A 19,579-nucleotide genomic window follows, 5' to 3' on the forward strand; every position below is an offset into this window, starting at 1 on the left:
CAGCATTGTCATTGTTCATTGTGGCTTTATCCTTGTCCAAGGACAATTGGACTCGTTCCCGGAGCTGCTGTCCTCACGGAAAACTTTCTAACCAGGCAAAGGCTGTGGTCAGGTGACTCTCGACCATGTTCAGCAAGGCCTCTCATCAAAATTCGATCACTCGAGTGCAGGCTGTAAATGGCAGCCATCTTTATTTAGGCCAAAACGGACCATCTTAATTAAAAGAGACAAAAACAACGTTACCACATCATAATGATTGTACAGTGTTAAACCCCTCTAATATCCTTATGTGTATGTACTTATCTAGCCTTCTGCAACACAATAAAGCATTAGTACACGTTATTTTAAACGCACAAACACATAACAAATAACATTTGTGAATAAAACCGCACACTTATTATTAAGCAACATATATGCATCCCACGTGTAGTTTCTCTCATTAGTAATGTTGGTTAGTCCGGACAAAACAAACTATTAATTAGTCGTTACAAATTAATCATTTAAATCATAACATATAGACGAAACTGGAGCTTAAAACTCGATAAATTTTCAACAGAAAACTCTGCTCCAACACGGTCTCCCCACCATCCTTCTCCGATTGCGGCAAATCCCCACTTTCACCCGTCTTGGGCCATGCAAATTTAGCCAGCTGCTTTTGGGCGTTGGCCTTAGGACCTCTCCCTCCCGTCGCCATGGCTGCGTATCAGCAGGTGATCCCCTAGGTGATGACCCAGGGCAGCCCCGCACAGAATGTTGCAGAGCGTTGGTAGGAGTGACTGAGTGCGCGATTGTTGCTTCTGGAACCGCCGCCCCTTTATCTCTGTCTCCAAGCTTTGATTGTGCAGGCCTGACTGGACTTCTCCACCTGCAGCAATGTCCATCAATATGGCGTATTCAGCTGCCCCACCTCACCACGTGAGGCGTCTCCGCCCTCTCTTCGTGTTGCTCAAGTGCAATAGTCTCTTGGGGGGCCAAAACTCTCGACCACTCTCCCTTACTATAGGATCCGGGCACTCGAGGGCCTTTGTGGCTCAAACTTCAGCTCCTGCAGCACCAATCCGACCACAGTTAGAACAGGAGAATCAGTGGTCAAGGCGTTGCTCCACCATTTGGGTCCTGCAAAACACACTGCTCCGCCACAATACCTCTAGAGAAATTAGCTGTTCTCCACAGCACCCACACTGTTAAATGATAGGAAACATTCAGGGCTGGCCGCCGTCAATCTAGAGCGCCCCTCACAGCCTCTACCTGCCGCAACGCGAACGATTCATGCGCTGAGTGCGGGCCCCACCGCCTCTTCCGCTGAACGATGCCTGCACCGGTCTTCATGCCAGATCTCTGCCATCAGACCTCCACCATATATACTCGTCGTTCAAATGCCCATCCAATCACAGCCCCACCTTTGTGAACTTGCCCAGACGCCAGCCTCCGTCCCTCATGCCCCACACCATCTTGACCGCCGGGCCGTGGGTGCGGCAAGGCTGCCGAAGTGCACTCATCCAGTAAGCTGAAGCCCGTATCGCCTCTCCGGGTCTCAGTACTCCATAAGGATCTCTGGGCTCCCTTTGCCACTGTAAGCACCCATGAGCAGCCGCGATCGGCGCTCCCGCCTCAGCGCCCGTTTCTGTGCTCTGTCGCAAAGAGGCCGCAAGCCGGGTCCTCAATTTACCTTGTCACGGCCAGGGGAAGCGTCAGCCAGGCCTCTCTAGGCTCCTCCCACCGCGGGTCTGCCAAGTCGGCCACGGGAGTCTGAAATAGGCAAGCTGCCCAGTCGGGTCTGTCTCCGCACTCGACTCCAGTGTACCTTTGTGGGGCCTCTGCACTGTTATCTCCCGGTCACAGAATCCAGAACAATTCTTCCCCGTACCGAGGCCCAAAAGCCTGGGCCACCGGTAGTCTCCCCTCACCCCGGAGCTCCCTACCGTTATCCTCGATGCCAGGCGGCTCCCTACCATGTCGCTACCTCGGGCACTCCTCGCCCACTCCCTGCGTTAGGGCAGCCCTCAAGTGGCCACGAAGCCCCCCGGGCCCGATCCCAGTCGCACCCCGGGGTCACCGCTCACTCTGATCTACTCCAGGGAGCCGCCATTAGAGTTCAGGACCGACCGTCAGAAGGGACGATATCGAGCAGCAATACCTCTGCCTGAGGCTCAGAATTTTCCCAGGGGTGCCGGGAGTGAAATTGAAATGCTGTTCAATTTTCATTTGTGGATGGCAGAGGATGGGACAGGATAGACGTCGGGAAGGTAGGAGCTCGATTAGGCAGCGGCCATTCTCGACGGCAGCTGGCCACGCCCCCGCAACAAGCATTTCTCTGGAAATGTTTTTGGTTTTTTTGCGCTCTGAGAAAATATGTACTGTTAGCTGAACTGATTATAGTAACCTGGATGGAATTTAATTCTAGAAATCTTAAAGTATTGTTAGTTTTTATATAGGCGAGCACGTAAAGGTAACTGGGCATATGTTAATACATTTGTTACACACTAAAACGCGACGGGCTAGGTGGATTGTGTTATAACAAATGCCACATACATGATTTTAATGACAGGCGGGCTTTCTGCGCTCATTACTACGACCAAGCATCCATTACTTGCATAAAGCAATACATCGTGAGCTTCTACGCAAGAAGCGACCAATTGACAGGCCCGTTCCATTTACACGACGCATAACAAGCCTTAGGTGAGAATAACCTGGTTAGCACTGAGTCGACTTAAATAAAATGGCGCCGAGTTTCGTGTTAACCACGATGTCCACCTCGGCACCATTTTGGTTCAGTTCTACTTCTGTTGGGATGTCATTTTTAGGCCGTTTCATGACTAGCAGAAAGTGATTTAAAACAATAAGTGATGACTGGGAGAAAGATGGACGCAGGGCCGGGCGTCCCTCGAGTGGGCTAAGAGGCCGTGTTAGGGGTGGTTGGAGTTTGAGGTGATTTTTGTTACTCAATGCAGCACTTTCTTCATTTTTATGGGTTTTTGTAACAGCTAAACTCTCCCGATAGAGAGCTCACTGATAGGACGATGCTGGGATGGATCTATCCTGATGGAACTGCAATTTTTGTAAACCTTCGTTACACACAAGTCGCTGCAGCAAGTGCCATTACCCAATGATGTATTATGCTAACATTCAAACCTGCGACCAATACTTTACATACACCTTCCTGTAGCACTCACATCAAATCACTGCTCCCATTCACTATAAGCAGAATCTAGGGTTGCAGAATGCAGACTAATCTCTGGAAAAGGGCATTTATCTACTGGGTTTCCTGTCTGAGATTAGGCCCAATGTCCTCCTGCCTCAAACCATAATGTTACAGTTGATATACAAACACACAACACCATCTCATAACTATTGGACTCAGTAACCTTTACATAACACATAGAGCACTGCAGTATTCCGAGTGGTAACTCATACTCTAACCTGTAGCATATAGATCACGTTTTTAATGCCAATTTTCTTTCTATATTCATTCTTCTGGTCGTTTTCAAGCTCCATTTCATCCAACCAGCAGTTTATCCATTCACTTCCTTCCCTGCCCTAAATTCTCTAATTTCTCTCCTTTCTCTTTACACTTTCCTTTACCCCTGGTGTAGCGCCATTCTATTTCCTTTGCATTCTCTATGTTCGTTGTCTCTCAACCTCTGTGTTGTTGCTGCTTTTTTCCTCTTTCGTTCCTTTTCTGTCCCTTTCTCTAACTCAATTCTTTTCCTGCAATTTAAATTAAAGTATTTACACCCTTTTCTTATTTTCTGTCACTGATTGCTCTTGTTCTATCCTGTTAAGATATTTTCCTATCTTTTTTTGCTCCCGCCTTTTCCTGCACTTGATTCACATTCATGAGTTTTGGTGAAGTGTTGGAGCAGCAGAATGATCCTCACAGGGCAGTTGACCTTGATTTTCTATAGATCACTGTACAGTGTCTTGGCCCGCACCGCCCCATGAATCCTCAAGGGCAAGCAAAGACCTCAGGGCCTGGATCCAAGGGGCAAGCCACAATTAGATTTTTCTGACTTTGTTTAATAGTATATCTGTCTGAGGTAGGAGGATTGATAATATGGAATGACTTTTCACGGCCCTGCAATGTACTTCAACATGACTGTTGTATATCCTAAATGCACCCCGTGACCCTTATGGCCCTACAATGGGGTTGGGCAAAGCCAGCAGCTTCTGCCCATGGCTTGGTGTTTGCTTCTACTAGCACCACTAGATTTCGAGACCATGGAGGTCATGGTCGGCTGGCTATATGTAGGGCTCAGGTCTGGTCATGACCCGGTTTATGGCTGCTTCATTGCAGGTGATTGCATCCCTCCTTATTAGCATCATTAAAGGTAAACTTGTTTCTAAAGCTCCCTTGACTGCGTGCTGGAGTTGACACTAACTACTAATTCATAAGTGAAGGCAAAGAATCAGAGATTTGGTTCTGGACAGTTGTTAGTGGTTCTGCTAGGCATGACCCGGTACTGAAGTGCATTGAAACTTAATGGGAAACTTAGCACTTTGTGTTTAGTACAAGAGAATCAATCAGATATCGGCTTCCCAAGAATCCAGTTGTTCGAGTAGTTCCAAATGGTTCCGAAATCAAGGCAGGTTGCAGCAACTTATTGGAAAATATTAGCTGGTTTCCTGCTGACACGTGTTTCTCTCTACCTGTCTTGCTTTAGAGCTTTTTCAAGGTTGTTGTAACAAGCAAGTGAAAACAAAGGAAAAACATGTAAATGTATAACATACAGTGACAGAACAATATAAAAATACATCATCCGTGGTTAGATTCCCATCAGGAGATGTGGGCGTACACAGTTCTCAGGTTAAAGTGATGCTTGTACGCCAAACAGGAAGAATTTTGATTTAGTGTCCAAGTAATATTGCTAGATATAAATAGATCCAACACCTAGGAGCCTATTGTACTGCGCCCCATTCTCCAAATAGAAGCATGCAAGGAGCCATGATTGTGAGAAATTACTGATTGGACGAGATGGCACAACCATGACAGACTCACTTCTTGTGTCCTGTTGGGATGGGAGTGTCCCTTGCATGGTGTACAGTCATGTATCCCTGCCCTGAGTGCCCGACTGCATTTATCTAGTACCCTTGTTTTTAGGTCTCGCCTGGCGTTAGCAGCGAGCATGCGCTGCTCTCGCCATGCGAGGGCCTTTTTGAATCAATTCAGATTCCAAAGCATGTACGCGGATGGACAGAAGATGTGCATGCGCTGCATTTCTGCACTTGTGGATTACACGTGAAATCTGCTGTTGTCATGCGCGTGAGCGCACCACTCGCGGGACGCTGCAGCTGTATTCGCGGCCGCGCTTGTTCTTTCTGTTGCCGGCTTTGTCCCATGATGGCATTTCCCGACCATGTCCCGGGCAAAACTGCCACAATGACTTCTGTAGGGAGCATAAGGTACTCTATATGTGATACCGGGGGTTTTAATCATGGCTTTCCAAGTTGCTTAAATTGTGTGATTCTGGGCCACTCTCTATCGTGTTGTGCCTTTGTTTTTCTTCAGGAAAAAAACTTGACTGCTTTCCAACATGCTAAATCTCATTGTTTAGATTTATACTGGACGATTTTACTTGATAATTCAATCGTCGTAACGTTTTTCAAAACATTGGTGTAACTGGACATCCAAATTACAGCCTCAACAAAGGTTTGAATGTCCAATGAGGAGATATCGTGCAGCGCTTGTTCTTTCTGTTGCCGGCTTCGTCCCATGATGGCATTTCCCGACCATGTCCCGGGCAAAACTGTCACAATGACTTCTGTAGGGAGCATAAGCTACTGCATATATGATACCGGAGTTTTAATCATGGCTTTCCAAGTTGCTTAAATTGTGTGATTCTGGGCCACTCTCTTTATCGTGTTGTGCCTTTGTTTTTCTTCAGGAAAAAAACGTGACTGCTTTTTAACATGCTAAATCTCATTGTTTAGATTTATTTAAATACTGGACGATTTTACTTGATAATTCAGTCATTGTGACGTTTTTCAAAACATAGACACTGGACATCCAAATTACAGCCTCGACAATGGTTTGAATGTCCAATGAGGAGATATCGTGCCAAACGCATTTCTAGGAGTCAGGAAGCACAAAGCTGACCTCCATGCTGGCCGCCCTGGAGCCTGTGAGTTTCCATTAAAGGAAGCCACTAATTATCTTCTCCACAATGCATGATACCTTTCTTTGATGTATTATGCCAAATAACACCGGAGCTGTAACGTTACCAGGTGGTATTGGTCTGCAATTGTACATATACATGTCCTACTTAAGACCAACTTGCAGCAAGGTTCTAGCTGCCTCTCCACTGTCATATCTTGTATATTTTATAGATTCTGGATCTATAATTTAAGATTCAACAGCCAGATCCGTACAGCTTCATTTTTCCTTACTGTTTGCCCCAAACAACCGGACCAGTTACTATTTTACAATATTTCTACCTCAAAAGTGACGGTACGCACCACAGAAGAACTCCAGACAAAAACAACATATGAGGAGCAGTGGTCGTATGTTGTTGATTTTTGCAATGCAACGAGTCCCGCTGTCGCCTAGATCAAACATGAAAACACTTGAACATGCCAACTTTTGTCATTGTCTGTCACCAGATACCACGATGTGGCAGCTTACAGTGACCCAATAAACGGTTAAAAAAAAAAGAATTCTCCATGAAATTTCCTCATTAATCGCTTCCCGCTGGAATCTGCACGTGGTGGAGGAATTATTATATATATATATATTATTAATTAAACATCCTTGTAACACTGTTAGATGGCATCTGTCATTGACGCTATAGGTCTTTTGATGCCTCTGCCTGGGCTCTTAGGACCAAGCCTGGCCACCATCTGAAGCCTGGGTAGGACCTTCTTTGGAATTTGGAAGCTTGTATACCTCTAGCTGTACCAGCCAGAGTGGCTTCTCCACAGAAGCAAAATACTAACATAACCTCCCATCGCAGGGCTGAAGGACTGCTGCTGCAAAAACACACTTCATACACCTGCACATCCGTCAGCACCTCTCGCATTTCAGCTGCCGCATACGAAACCCTCAGGAGAGCAGTTTTGTGTGCTGCTGATAAGCAACAGGAATTGGCAAATAGTTGCTGAGAAGACGCTAACTTAACAGTATCAACCATCCTACTGCCCTCTCACTTTATTGGCACTGCAGTGATTGCAATACTACAACAAACACACTGTGTCTCTGCAAATCCCAGACCAATTACATAAATCTCCAATATTAACAATATTGTCCTTCTGTTCACATTGCTTTCTTTACATTAACCTGAGAGGAGAAAAAATTGTTTTTTAAAAGTTTTACTAAAATGCGATATATATTTTAAGGTGTTTTAGGGCCTCATTACGAAGCCCTTTTTAATTCTGGTTGGATTGGAACAGCAGATGTTTGTGGGTGAAATACCAGGGAAAAATGGGGAATTATCAGAAACGATACCAAAGGGGATGATGGACGGAGCGTTTGAGCAAATCAAATACTCATCAGCCAGGCTATCTTGAATCCAGTGGCAAAGTGAGCAAGGGACCCACGTCTGGGCATACCCTGCCATCTTAGGGCAAACAAAGGGATACCAAAGGGGATGATGGAAGGAGCGTTTGAGCAAATCAAACACTCACCCCCAGTCAACTGATCTGGGTTTAATCCATCATCATTCTTTAGCTCACTCCACCACCCCAGTTCAGACATGGCCATATGCAAATCAGTCTAACCCTGTGCCTCATGGGAACAGTCCAGCCCGAACTGCCAATCCATGTCTTCCCTGGACTGGAAACAAGCATCCTGGGACCGGTTTCGGGTTCATAACACTCATCAGCCAGGCTATCTTGAATCCAGTGGTAAAGTGAGCAAGGGACCCACGTCTGGGCATACCCTGCCATCTTAGGGCGAACAAAGGTATACCAAAGGGGATGATGGACGGAGCGTTTGAGCAAATCAAACACTCACCCCCAGTCAAATGATCTGGGTTTAATCCATCATCATTCTTTAGCTCACTCCACCACTCCAGTTCAGACATGGCCATATGCAAATCAGTCTGACCCTGTGCCTCATGGGAACAGTCCAGCCCGAACTGCCAAGCCATGTCTTCCCTGGACCGGAAACAGGCATCCTGGGACCGGTTTCGGGTTCATAACCCTCATCAGCCAGGCCATCTTGAATCCAGTGGCAAAGTGAGCAAGGGACCCACGTCTGGGCATACCCTGCCATCTTAGGGCGAACAAAGCGATACAAAAGGGGATGATGGACGGAGCGTTTTAGCAAATCAAACACTCACCCCCAGTCAACTGATCTGGGTTTAATCCATCATCATTCTTTAGCTCACTCCACCACCCCAGTTCAGACATGGCCATATGCAAATCAGTCTGACCCTGTGCCTTATGGGAACAGTCCATCCCGAACTGCCAAGCCATGTCTTCCCTGGACCGGAAACAAGCATCTTGGGACCGGTTTCGGGTTCATAACCCTCATCAGCCAGGCTATCTTGAATCCAGTGACATAGTGAGCAAGGGACCCACGTCTGGGCATACCCTGCCTTCTTAGGGCGAACAAAGCGATACCAAAGGGGATGATGGATGGAGCGTTTGAGCAAATCAAACACTCAACCCTAGTCAACTGATCTGGGTTTAATCCATCATCATTCTTTAGCTCACTCCACCACCCCAGTTCAGACATGGCCATATGCAAATCAGTCTGACCCTGTGCCTCATGTATCAGGTCCCTCGGAGGCCTCTCAGGATCGGCTCGTTGCTCAATGGGGTCCACCAATTGACAACCTTAATTCCGAGTTGCAGTAAAGGCATGGAAGCTTAAGGGGGTCAATCGGGGGAAGGAAAGGAAGGGAACAGCGGGGAGGGAGATCTGTAAAGAAAGGAGGTTTTGTTAACACACTGCACTGCAGAATACACGTAATGACCAGCTTGGTTATTCCACCTTAAACTACTAGGTCTACCTGTAAACAAACGAACCAATTCTGGCAGTTACCAGAAGAAGGGCGATTAATATTTGTCAAAGCCTCTTCTGGGCCACCTAGTTTCCTTTATGGTGTAGAAATTCTGTACGTAATGCTCAGCTTGTAGAACTGTAGATAAACAAACAGATAAACACTAGTCCACACCATATGAGAACATACACTCTGCAAGGAGGTATCACAGTTACCCACCCGAAAGGGTGTGTGCGTAGACCACTGGGGAAGATGGTTTTATGCTGCAGCCTAGCTACCACTCTACAAACCCCGGCTCGAAGACGAGACAAACACACACTTATCACACATGATCATATTGGCATCATAAGAAGCAGCTGGCATTCTAGAAAGAACGTAATTATATGAAGGAGACTATCCTGTCTCAAGGATCCACAATGTGGTATGAACCAGATACCACCTGGTATTGTCACCCAAATTCGTGTCCACCATGCAAAAGTTCAGCAAAGATAATAACCAATCCACAAAGAACCCAAGTAGGCAGCTGGTGCTAGGATTCAGAAGGGAACGCTAGCGAAGGAAATGCTAGCGTAAACAAAACGAGTCTTGGCGGTGTCACCGACACCCTTACCACACTCTGGAAACACGGCAGTTGAATTCCCGCAAGGTTCTCCGGCAATCCCAAAATAATCTACGGGCATTTCCTCTCCGACTTAGGTAGCCGCCCGGACCTCGCGCCGCGTCACTTCCGGTGCACGCGCGTCATCAGGTGCACAGGCCGCTGGGAGCTGTAGTCGCCTGGCAGCCTCCCAAGTGTCCCGCATCTCGCGGAACAGTACGGCGGCCCGTTTTCAGCGGCCGACCTCCGCTGCAGGGGCCAGGAAAGGTGCAGCGGTCGGGGCCTCGGACATGACATCATGGGAACAGTCCAGCCCGAACTGCCAAGCAATGTCTTCCCTGGACCGGAAACAAGCATCCTGGGACCGGTTTCGGGTTCATAACCCTAATCAGCCAGGCTATCTTGAATCCAGTGGCAAAGTGAGCAAGGGACCCACGTCTGGGCATACCCTGCCATCTTAGGGCGAACAAAGTGATACCAAAGGGGATGATGGACGGAGCATTTGAGCAAATCAAACACTCGCCCCCAGTCAACTGATCTGGGTTTAATCCATCATCATTCTTTAGCTCACTCCACCACCCCAGTTCAGACATGGCCATATGCAAATCAGTCTGACCCTGTGCCTCATGGGAACAGTCCAGCCCGAACTGCCAAGCCATGTCTTCCCTGGACCGGAAACAAGCATCCTGGGACCGGTTTCGGGTTCATAACCCTCATCAGCCAGGCTATCTTGAATCCAGTGGCAAAGTGAGAAAGGGACCCACGTCTGGGCATACCCTGCCATCTTAGGACGAACAAAGCAATACCAAAGGGGATGATGGACGGAGGGTTTGAGCAAATCAAACACTCACTCTGTCCATGAACTGTTGTTTTTGCATTTGTCACCCCGAGTGCAACGGGTATGCTCAGACGTGAGTCTCGTGCTCTCCATGCCACTGGAATCAAGCTATCCTGGCTGAAGAGGGGTGAAACCCCAAAACCGGTCCTAGGATGCTTGGTTCCAGTCCAGGGAGGACCTGGCTTGGCAGTTCGGGCTGGACTGTTCCCATGAGGCACAGGGTCAAGACTGATTTGCATATGGCTGGGTTCAAACTGGAATGGCATGGTGAGCAAAAAACGATGGATTTAGGCCCAGATCTCTGTACTGGGGTGAATGTTCGAATGTTCGACTAAAGTGTTGCCTCCCAGGCCTATGGCCTGGACTGATCACCATCTCATAGAGTTGCACCTCACGATTGGGGATTCTCCCCATAGAGCAATCGCGCCTATGTTTCTTAGACGCCCATAGAAAAAACTGAAGCTAGCCGATTTTCACTGGTTACTTGGTCTATATCCTCCTGGCCCCTTTTCTGATGCTGAGTCGGGCTATGATCTTTTCTGCAGCTGGCTGACTGGAGCCTTAGACTGCCTGATCCCAATTGCTGAGAGTAAACGCCGTCGCGCTGAACCCAGTCCCTGGTATGATGATTCGCTTCGGCTCCTAAGAAAATCTTGTAAACAAGCTGAAAGAGCCTGGCGTACGTCATATCTGCCTGACAGGAAAACGCTGTATCTCGCCAGGACTAAGAAACATCAGAGCGGTCTGTAAAGCTTGGGCCGCTTATTACTCTCGTGAATTTAACATCAGCACCAATCCTACTAAATTAATATTTAAGGTGCTTAAGGATCTTACTGCCAGTAGAGCCCCAGTCGCTGAGATCTGCTCGGCCTCGCATTGTGAGGGCCTGGCCGCCTTTTTTGTGGAAAAGGTGGAGGCCATTTACCGTTCTTTCCCTGGCACATCTGCATCTTCGGAGAAGGTGGAATCTGGCCTGAAGACAACTATGTCTTTGTGCTCTTTTCCAGAGCTTTCGATGGAGGAATTTAATAAAATTGTGGCGAAAGTCAAATCAGGTTCACCTACAGATCCTCTACGACCTGCCCAATTCAGAGAATCTGCGTCACTCTGTCTTCCTCCTTTATGCGATCTTGTCAATCTTTCCCTGACGTCAGGCTCTGTTCCTGGCAGCTGGAAACAAGCCCAGGTGATGCCCATTTTAAAAAAAACCTGCCTTGGATCCATTAAAATTTGAGAACTATCGTCCTATATCCCTTCTTCCGTGGGTGTCAAAATTGACCGAGACCCACGTCAATGCTATTCTATCCAACCATCTACATTCTGCCAATATTTTAGAACCCTCACAGAATGGTTTTCGACCTGGCCATAGCACTGAGACTGCGCTGCTCTCAATGGTCGATCACCTGCGAACACTGGTTGATTCTGGTCAAACGGCGGCTTTGGTGCTTCTTGACCTTAGCGCCGCGTTCGACACCGTCTCCCACGCGATTTTATTACAGCGTTTGGGTGAGGCTGGTGTCGATAACGTGGCACTTCAATGGTTTAGTTCGTTTTTATCCGGCCGCACATTTAGGGTTGTCACCCCTCCCTTCCAATCTAAACCCTATCCTATTGCACAGGGTGTTCCACAGGGGTCGGCTCTCAGCCCCACACTTTTCAATCTTTATGTGCAGCCGCTGGCTGCTGTCGCCAAGCGTTGGAACCTGACTATGGTGTCCTATGCTGACGACACGCAGCTGGCGGTTGCAATAAGTGGGGTTTCCGACCTCGAGGTTACTAAGTTTCGTGAGGGAATTAGCTCGGTGGCCCGCTGGATGACAGATAATTGCCTGCAATTGAACGCCAAAAAAACCGAGGTGCTCATTGTTGGCGGGCAGAGTCATCTCTGGGGTGGTCATTGGTGGCCATCCGAGCTCGGTCCTACTCCTCTCCCTGCCTCCGAGGTAAAAAACCTAGGGATCTGGTTAGATTCTAAACTTAGTTTTGTCTCTCACACTAAGAAAACCGCTGCTATGTGCTTCGGGACTCTTCGTAGGCTCAGACCTATTTTTAAATTCTTTGATGCCCCAACCAGACAGCTTATTGTACAAGCTACGATTTTGTCTAGGTTGGACTACGCGAGTTCCCTGTTACTGGGAGCTAATTTGGCCGAACTTTCTAAACTTCAACGCGTTCAAAACGCTGCCGCCAGGGCTCTGGTTGGCCTGCCGAGATTTTATTCGGCCAAAAAAACCATCTATAAACTCCACTGGCTCCCTGTTGCTCAGAGGATTAAGTTTAAGTCTCTCTGCCTTTCGTTCAAAATCCTAAAGCACTCCTCCCCTCAGATTTTGGAGCATTTTATTTCGCTGTATGTACGCCTGCAGTCTTTAAGATCTTCAGGGCTTCACCTGGTCACAGTCCCGCGCTTTAAGAGGGCTAGGGCCGGCGGCCGCTCTTTCAGAGTGCTTGCTGCTAGGCTATGGAACTCTCTTCCTGTCCATATCCGAGCTATTGATGAACTTCTAGTCTTTAGGAAGGCCGTTAAAACTTTCCTTTTTCCTCTTGATTCCTAGAGCTATCTTGGCCGTGTCCTTTGCTACTGCTTGTGTCCGGTTTCTTGTCCATCATAGCGCCGGGACGCCCCTTTGCTGGGGCAGCTGCGCGCTCTACAAATCCGGCTAACATAACATAACATAACAATGTATGACATTGTTCTGCATTCTGTCCATCAACTGTTGTTTTTTCGAATTATCAGAAACATCAGACTCAATATTCCTTTGATAATTTGTCTTTGCTCTGGGGATTTTAAGGGTTCAATGCAGAAACCCTATTAATTCCACCCCCTCGGGACTCCTGTTATCATTAAGCTGGGAAATATATGTTTTTTCAATTTTTAGGGATTTTCAGGTCAGAGTACGCTGTAGCACATAGAATTGAGTGAGTCTAAAAAAAGTGGCAATATTGAAGTTGGAGGAGCATAAATGAACACACTTCAAAGCAACATTGTTAGAAACATGGTAGTCACATCAGCTTTCCTTGAGTTTGAGAATTAAAGAGTGCTATAGTAGGGTACCATCTTAGGAGCCAAAGATACAAATTAACTTGAAAACATCGTTTGCTGGATCCATTAATAAAGCAATCAGAAAATGCCCAAAATCCAAGCAAGAATATTTCATGACTCCAGAGTATATTGAAACATTATTGATATAAAGTTGTGTTAATAGGTAATAAATATAATACATTTAATTCAAAACCCCTCAAGGTTTAAAAAAAAAGACTGATGGGAAAATTGATCGTGAGATCCATCAATATTTCTAGGTTTTATAGGCCTTGCTCAAGACTTGCTGTATTATAATCACACTCTGCCATCTTTCACTAGACCACGGGTTCCAATAAGTGAATCTCCTGTAATGTACCTCAGGGCTGAAGAAGGGACAAAATGGGCTTTGTATGTCTCTCTCAAACATTTCTGTTGGATCCTTCCTGCATGTTTCTTTCATTTTTGCTCCTGCTGAACTGCTATTAGAACACAGAATTTGGGAGGAGACTCATCATAACCACTGCTGAGTGTTGTAATATATGGGTTAGAAGGGCAGTGGGCTGGTGGACAACAAGAAGTGATATAAAGATGAATGGGCTGTTACGCTGTATTTTAATATTGTTGTTACTGGTTGAATTATGAGCGACTTTGAGATAGGAAATGAGTATACTGGTTACCTTGTTTTCTCTATTTTTGTTCTACTTTTCACACCTACCTGCTGACGGTTATATACACTGAAATTCCCTGAGTTGTGTATAATAAGGCTGATGCTCATGAAAAAACTTGAACAGAACTGTTTTTTAAATATATTTTATTGAGTCCTGTCCCATTCCCACAAAAGATTCAAGAGCTGATGTCTAACTCACACAAAGGCGGTCACGGCTCAATATCTAGGAAGGCTTGGTATTCGCAGTTAATTGCACAATGTTTACTTCCCTCCTTACAGCGAGAATCTTCAAGATGCACAAAGAATTTTAAAACACATTGTTAAATTATCAACCACCAAAAATAAAACACAATAGCAAAAAAACACTGAGGTTAAGATAACGTAGGCAGCCCCAGTACACACGTATAGATTCAATTTAATTTCAGGTGCTTTGCATCTATAAAGAGCTTTTCCATTAACGCTTAAACATGCAACCTTGAAGTTTGAAATTCTCGTCTGCTGAGTTGGTAACAAACCTTCTAGAGACTGACATGAAAAGTGCTTTGCAGTACATGTCCTTAAATGCACTTACAGCAAATACATATATAGGCTGCTTTATTAACACAAGCATTGAAAATGCAATAGGTCTTGCCTTTGATTAAGTTAAAGCCATTTGCTTTGCTAATGGTATTGTATAGCAAAGCAAATGGCTTTAACTTAATCAAAGGCGAGACCTATTGCATTTTTAATGCTTGTTTTTTTATTACGATCCCACCTCTTTTTAGAAGTAGTAGGTGTCGGCTTAGAATTGTCCTTCTCAGGACTGCCCATTACCTGTGGTTTTAAAAGCTTTCCCACCCAAACTGTCCCCTCCCAGTTCTGCATATGCAGTTTCAATTATTTTGGGAAGTTCTTGTGGTTGGTCTATAAGACTGACCTCTCTCAGGTGTTGGCGGGTCGCCACTGAAGCTGCTTCCCCTTTAATGTTAGCTAGTATTATTGTTGATACCTGGTCATAATTACCTAGTAATTTCATACCTAAGGTCAGAGCCGGTTCAGCTCCATAGTTGTTCTGTATCTGTCGTAAGACATCTGGAATTACCGCTAAGGAAGGAATACCATGAGTCCTGGTATATATGGCAGCAAAGACTGTACCCCAAGTGGTGCAGTCCTCTAACTGTGGTGTGATCCCCATGGGCAAGCAGAGTGTTAGCATTATATGCTTTCAAATGGTGTGTTATTTGGAAATACCGCTTCTAACTGGGTAATTTTTTGAGCTACCCAGAAAGTAATCTGTTCACGTTTCGTGGGCAGTTTACCCATTACTGTGTGTAAGTTTTGTGGAGTGATTTTAGTAGCGATGCTTTGTGTAGGAGCTGTATTATTTGTAGCTACTGTGGGCTGGACACCAAGTGTCCTCATGACGAATAGCGTCATGGCTCTTTAACAGTTTTACCAACTCTGTGTTGTAAGAGCAGTCCATCTTGTGGCATTATATCAATGTCAGGATGTGGTGTGTAGCCAGCTAATGTTGGCCATGTAGCTCCTGGTCTACCTAGTGGACCAAGCCTGGTATTATTTATTTGTTTTAGGGCGCCATTAAACCAGAAATTGTGGTCCTGGTCAGTGAGCGGAATCTTAATCTCCTCGAACGGAGTGTAGACTGCTGGGACTTTTTCATGTATGTAAGAATGAAAAGTCTGAGGAGTTGCTTTTACTGCTGGGAATGTAACCCAAGAATGGAACACCTCTGTTTGATAATCTTCATGTGCCTCTATTAATATAACTATACCCCCTCGGTCTGTTAAACCATGTCTGAGGAGTTTTGTGTGAGTGCATGCCTGATATTGGGTGCAAAATGTATTGCATTTGCTTCCTCTTCGTCGTTTGAGACCTGTGTCCCAGTGACAGGAGCAGCTGCTTCGACAGACATTGTGTTGTGAAAACAAAATGTCCTAAAAAAGGGGTTTTAAGATAAGATTTTTAAAAGGCACAATTGTTCGGGAACTATTTCCTTCAAGCTTGATTAACCAACAGCCAATACATAGGAAGTTTGCCTACTCAGCTGTGGCGGAGTTTTGTGCCTACCCACTCCAAACGTTTTGTGAGTAGGAGTCTCTGAGATTAAGCATGACTGAACTACTCAGATTCTATTGTTAAATAAGTGCCAAGTTCAAGTTGGGCGCCATATAGTGTAGTTCCTATTTCCCTGATAGGTTCTGCGCATTGGAATAACATACACTATGAGCTTGGCATAGGACTGAGGTTGATCTGCCCCTATTGCGTATATTAAACTTAATTACTGTGTACCAGCCAGCTCAGAGGCCACTAGCAACTTCTTGACAACAAGAAGGGAATAGATTCTGGCAACCACATAACATAAAACCCTGATCCCTCAGGATCCTGGAAACAATATACTACTTTTCATTCAGTCACTCATCTCAGAGAAGTACATAGATTAAACAGTCGGGTGTGTTTACAATAACATTTATTGCACAGTTGTTATTCTAGTACTGGTAATATGTGCTGCAATAACTGTTGGACAGTAGCAGAGAAATATGGCCAGCAGTGCAGTAGAATAAAAATGCATGGTACAGTTTTACCATTGTGTAATAGTAATGAACACATACATGAAATACTGAATGCATTAAGATGAAGCCTATACCCCTATGATGCCTAACTAGATGTACTGAAGTGTACCTAGCATGTGTGTAGGTCTTAGAGAGCCAAGAATCCCCCTAGGATTTATTCTAACCCCATTACCTTAGTGGGACTTCTTCCTGATCTCGAGCTGGACACCCCAGGATGGGTGGATGGACCTCTGCCAGCTGGAGTTGTAGCATGACGCAGGTTGCAGCGTCTCAGGTCAGAGTATCGGCATGGAAGTCTCGGTCCCCTCTGGTTTGCTTGGGCAAAGGGAGGTATATTTATACCTGATAGGTGCCTTGGAATGTTAGTATTGACGTAAAGTCGGTCAGAGGAAGACCTCAGGAATGAACCCTTAGGGAATAGTGGTTCATGCATATTTAATAGGTTCTTGGAGAAATCAATAATCCTGTGCTAGGGAAAATCCCAAGAGGTTAAAGGTCTGTTTCTAAGAACTCGTTGTGACGTAGGATAGTCACTGTTGGACATGGAGATGACGTATTTAGGATGGACCGTCTTCTGCACCCAGAGCACACGTCAGATAAGGGACAGTCTTTGTTGCTCGTTATTGTGAAGGGAGGGCTACTGTAGGTGAAAGGGCCTGCCTGTCTTTGTGGCACGAAGGATTTGTGCCTCTGAAATGACGCACCTATGTTAGGGCCTCAATCCAGCACATAACGGATGGGCTTCTGTTACCTTCCTTTTACAAACAGGAGGAGAGAAAGCGTTAAGAAGGGGCAGGAGGGGAGGGCGTGTGGGGGGGGGGTTAAGGGACGTATCATTCCCAGTCTTTCGATCTGTTGGCCCTGTAATATATGCAGATTCACCACGAGCAGGAAGCCTGACAACTACCTTCACTTATATTCATTGAGCTTCACAAGTGAGCAGACCGGTGCACCAAGTGTCATGGCAACATTTCATTTTTTTCTATCTCACTGAAATTAATAAAACATGTGTCTTCTAAAACTCCCCGACTCCCCCTGCCAAGTTTTTTCCGATAAGGAACAATCTGCAAACGTTGGCCATTTCCTTTACGTTCCCCGAACCGATTTTCGACTTGTTTTCATCCCAGTACCTCAGGCACAAGACCATGTAGTTCTTTCAACATGACACACTACACTCATGTATCTTTGGAACTTGTATTTGTTGAAATTTACAAATTAAACACAAATTTAAGAAAAAAGTTTCTTATTTTTTTACTATTATCTGATACATCCAACTTTCCATAAATACTTTTAAAAGTATGAAAGGCAGGTGAGACGTTATTGAGTGATTGCATAAGCTCTTTTGTACTGTGTGAGGCATTCTCTGACTATAACTAAACTGTGTTGCAGATTACATAAATACATGGATACTCCTGTAGTGAAAAAATAACTGTAACAGTACTGCCTCACAGTTTCTATGAGTCCATTGTATTGCCCGAATAATTGGAGAAATGCTTCCCCTGTACCTCACTGAATGGATCAGTGCATAGATTATACTTCAAGAAATTCATCTCTGCATACATAGTGCCTGAGTGAATGCTTGAGTGCAAAAGTAGTGCCTTGATCATTGTATGACTACATAAGTAAACTGTGATTGATTTAATTTGTGTGGTAGTAGTGACTACTTGATTCTATGAGTGCATGGCTACTGCTTAAGTGACTATACCAGTAAAAAGATAATACCTACCTGTTTACAACATGGAAACTGCCTGAGTAAAAATATGACTTTGAGAGTAATTTCTGGGTCATTGTGGGAGTCCATAGGTAGTACCTGAGGAAATCGATAAATGCTTTGATACTGCATGAGTGATTAATTAAGTGCAAGTATAGAAAGGGGGGGATTGCATAATTGTGTTGGTAATGTCTGATTGATTGGATGTGTATAGCACTGCCTTCTTGATTGCGGGTCAGGCTGGTTCTATTGAGACTAATGGCTAGTGGTCTGACTTTGAGAAGGAGAAGTTTCAGTTTGGAGTGACAGAAGTAAATTATCTGGGTCATCATATTTCAGGCAAAGGAGGATCTGTTTATCGTTATTCTGGAAATGCAGGTATCATGTAATAGGAAAGAGATTTTATCTTTCCTCGGAAAGATAATGTATTACAGTAAATGTATTAGAAACCAGGCTGACAGTTCTGTGAATTTAAGAACATTGACTGAGAAAAGAGTTGGATTTGTGTGGTCGGGGGAGTGCCAGGAGGAATTTGAACATCTCAATTTACAGCTGAAAGTGGCACCCTGTTTGCAAGCGTTATACCAGGTTATTGGACTGAATATTACTGATGCCAGTTTGAAAAGATTGGGTGGCGTTTTAGTACAATGGAGACATGGTCAGAAACAGTTGATAGCTTGTGCTTCTAGATGTTTGTGTGATATAGAATTGAATTATTCTGTAATAGAAAGGGAGTCTCTAGCTATATATTGAGGATTAATAAAGTTCAAGAAATTGATTAAATGGACGTTAAGAAAGTTCAAGAATTTGATTTGGTGTACAAAGTTTAGTGTATAGTCTGGCCATAAACGTTTTAGAAATGTTTTTATAAAAAAAAAGATTTTGACACAGTGTCCTTGAGGATCAGAAGATGGTGGTAGCATTACAGGAATTTGAATACTTAGTTGACTGTTTCCTGGTGTAAAAATGTGTCAGCTGATTGTTGAGATTTGTATCTGTATCAGAAGAAGGTGGCATTCCTCATGGCTTTCCAAGTGAGAAGGTGAGAGTTTGTGAGATCACCATGGGTGCCCTTTCTGAAGAGTGGTGGAAAGAGGAGTCTGGAAAGGATAAAGAGATTGTGAAAGTCTTGCAAGCTGTGCAGTCAGATATGGTTCTGTTATTACCAAGACGTGGTTCATGGTAAAGATTGAATTGTCGGTCGATAGGTGTTTTGCTCAGAGTTACAGGTTGG

The 19,579-nt window shown here is 45.1% G+C and overlaps 1 protein-coding gene across 1 annotated transcript in view; it reads left to right on the top strand.

Moving 5' to 3' along the window:
• The window catches only part of LOC146789824 (uncharacterized), a 121,625-nt gene that overhangs the window by 96,767 nt on the left and 5,279 nt on the right, over positions 1-19,579 (top strand). The gene's annotated exons all lie outside the window — the stretch shown is intronic.

The sequence above is a fragment of the Triturus cristatus genome, chromosome 10 (genome assembly GCF_964204655.1).
Source record: "Triturus cristatus chromosome 10, aTriCri1.1, whole genome shotgun sequence".
Taxonomy (NCBI): Eukaryota; Metazoa; Chordata; class Amphibia; order Caudata; family Salamandridae; genus Triturus; species Triturus cristatus.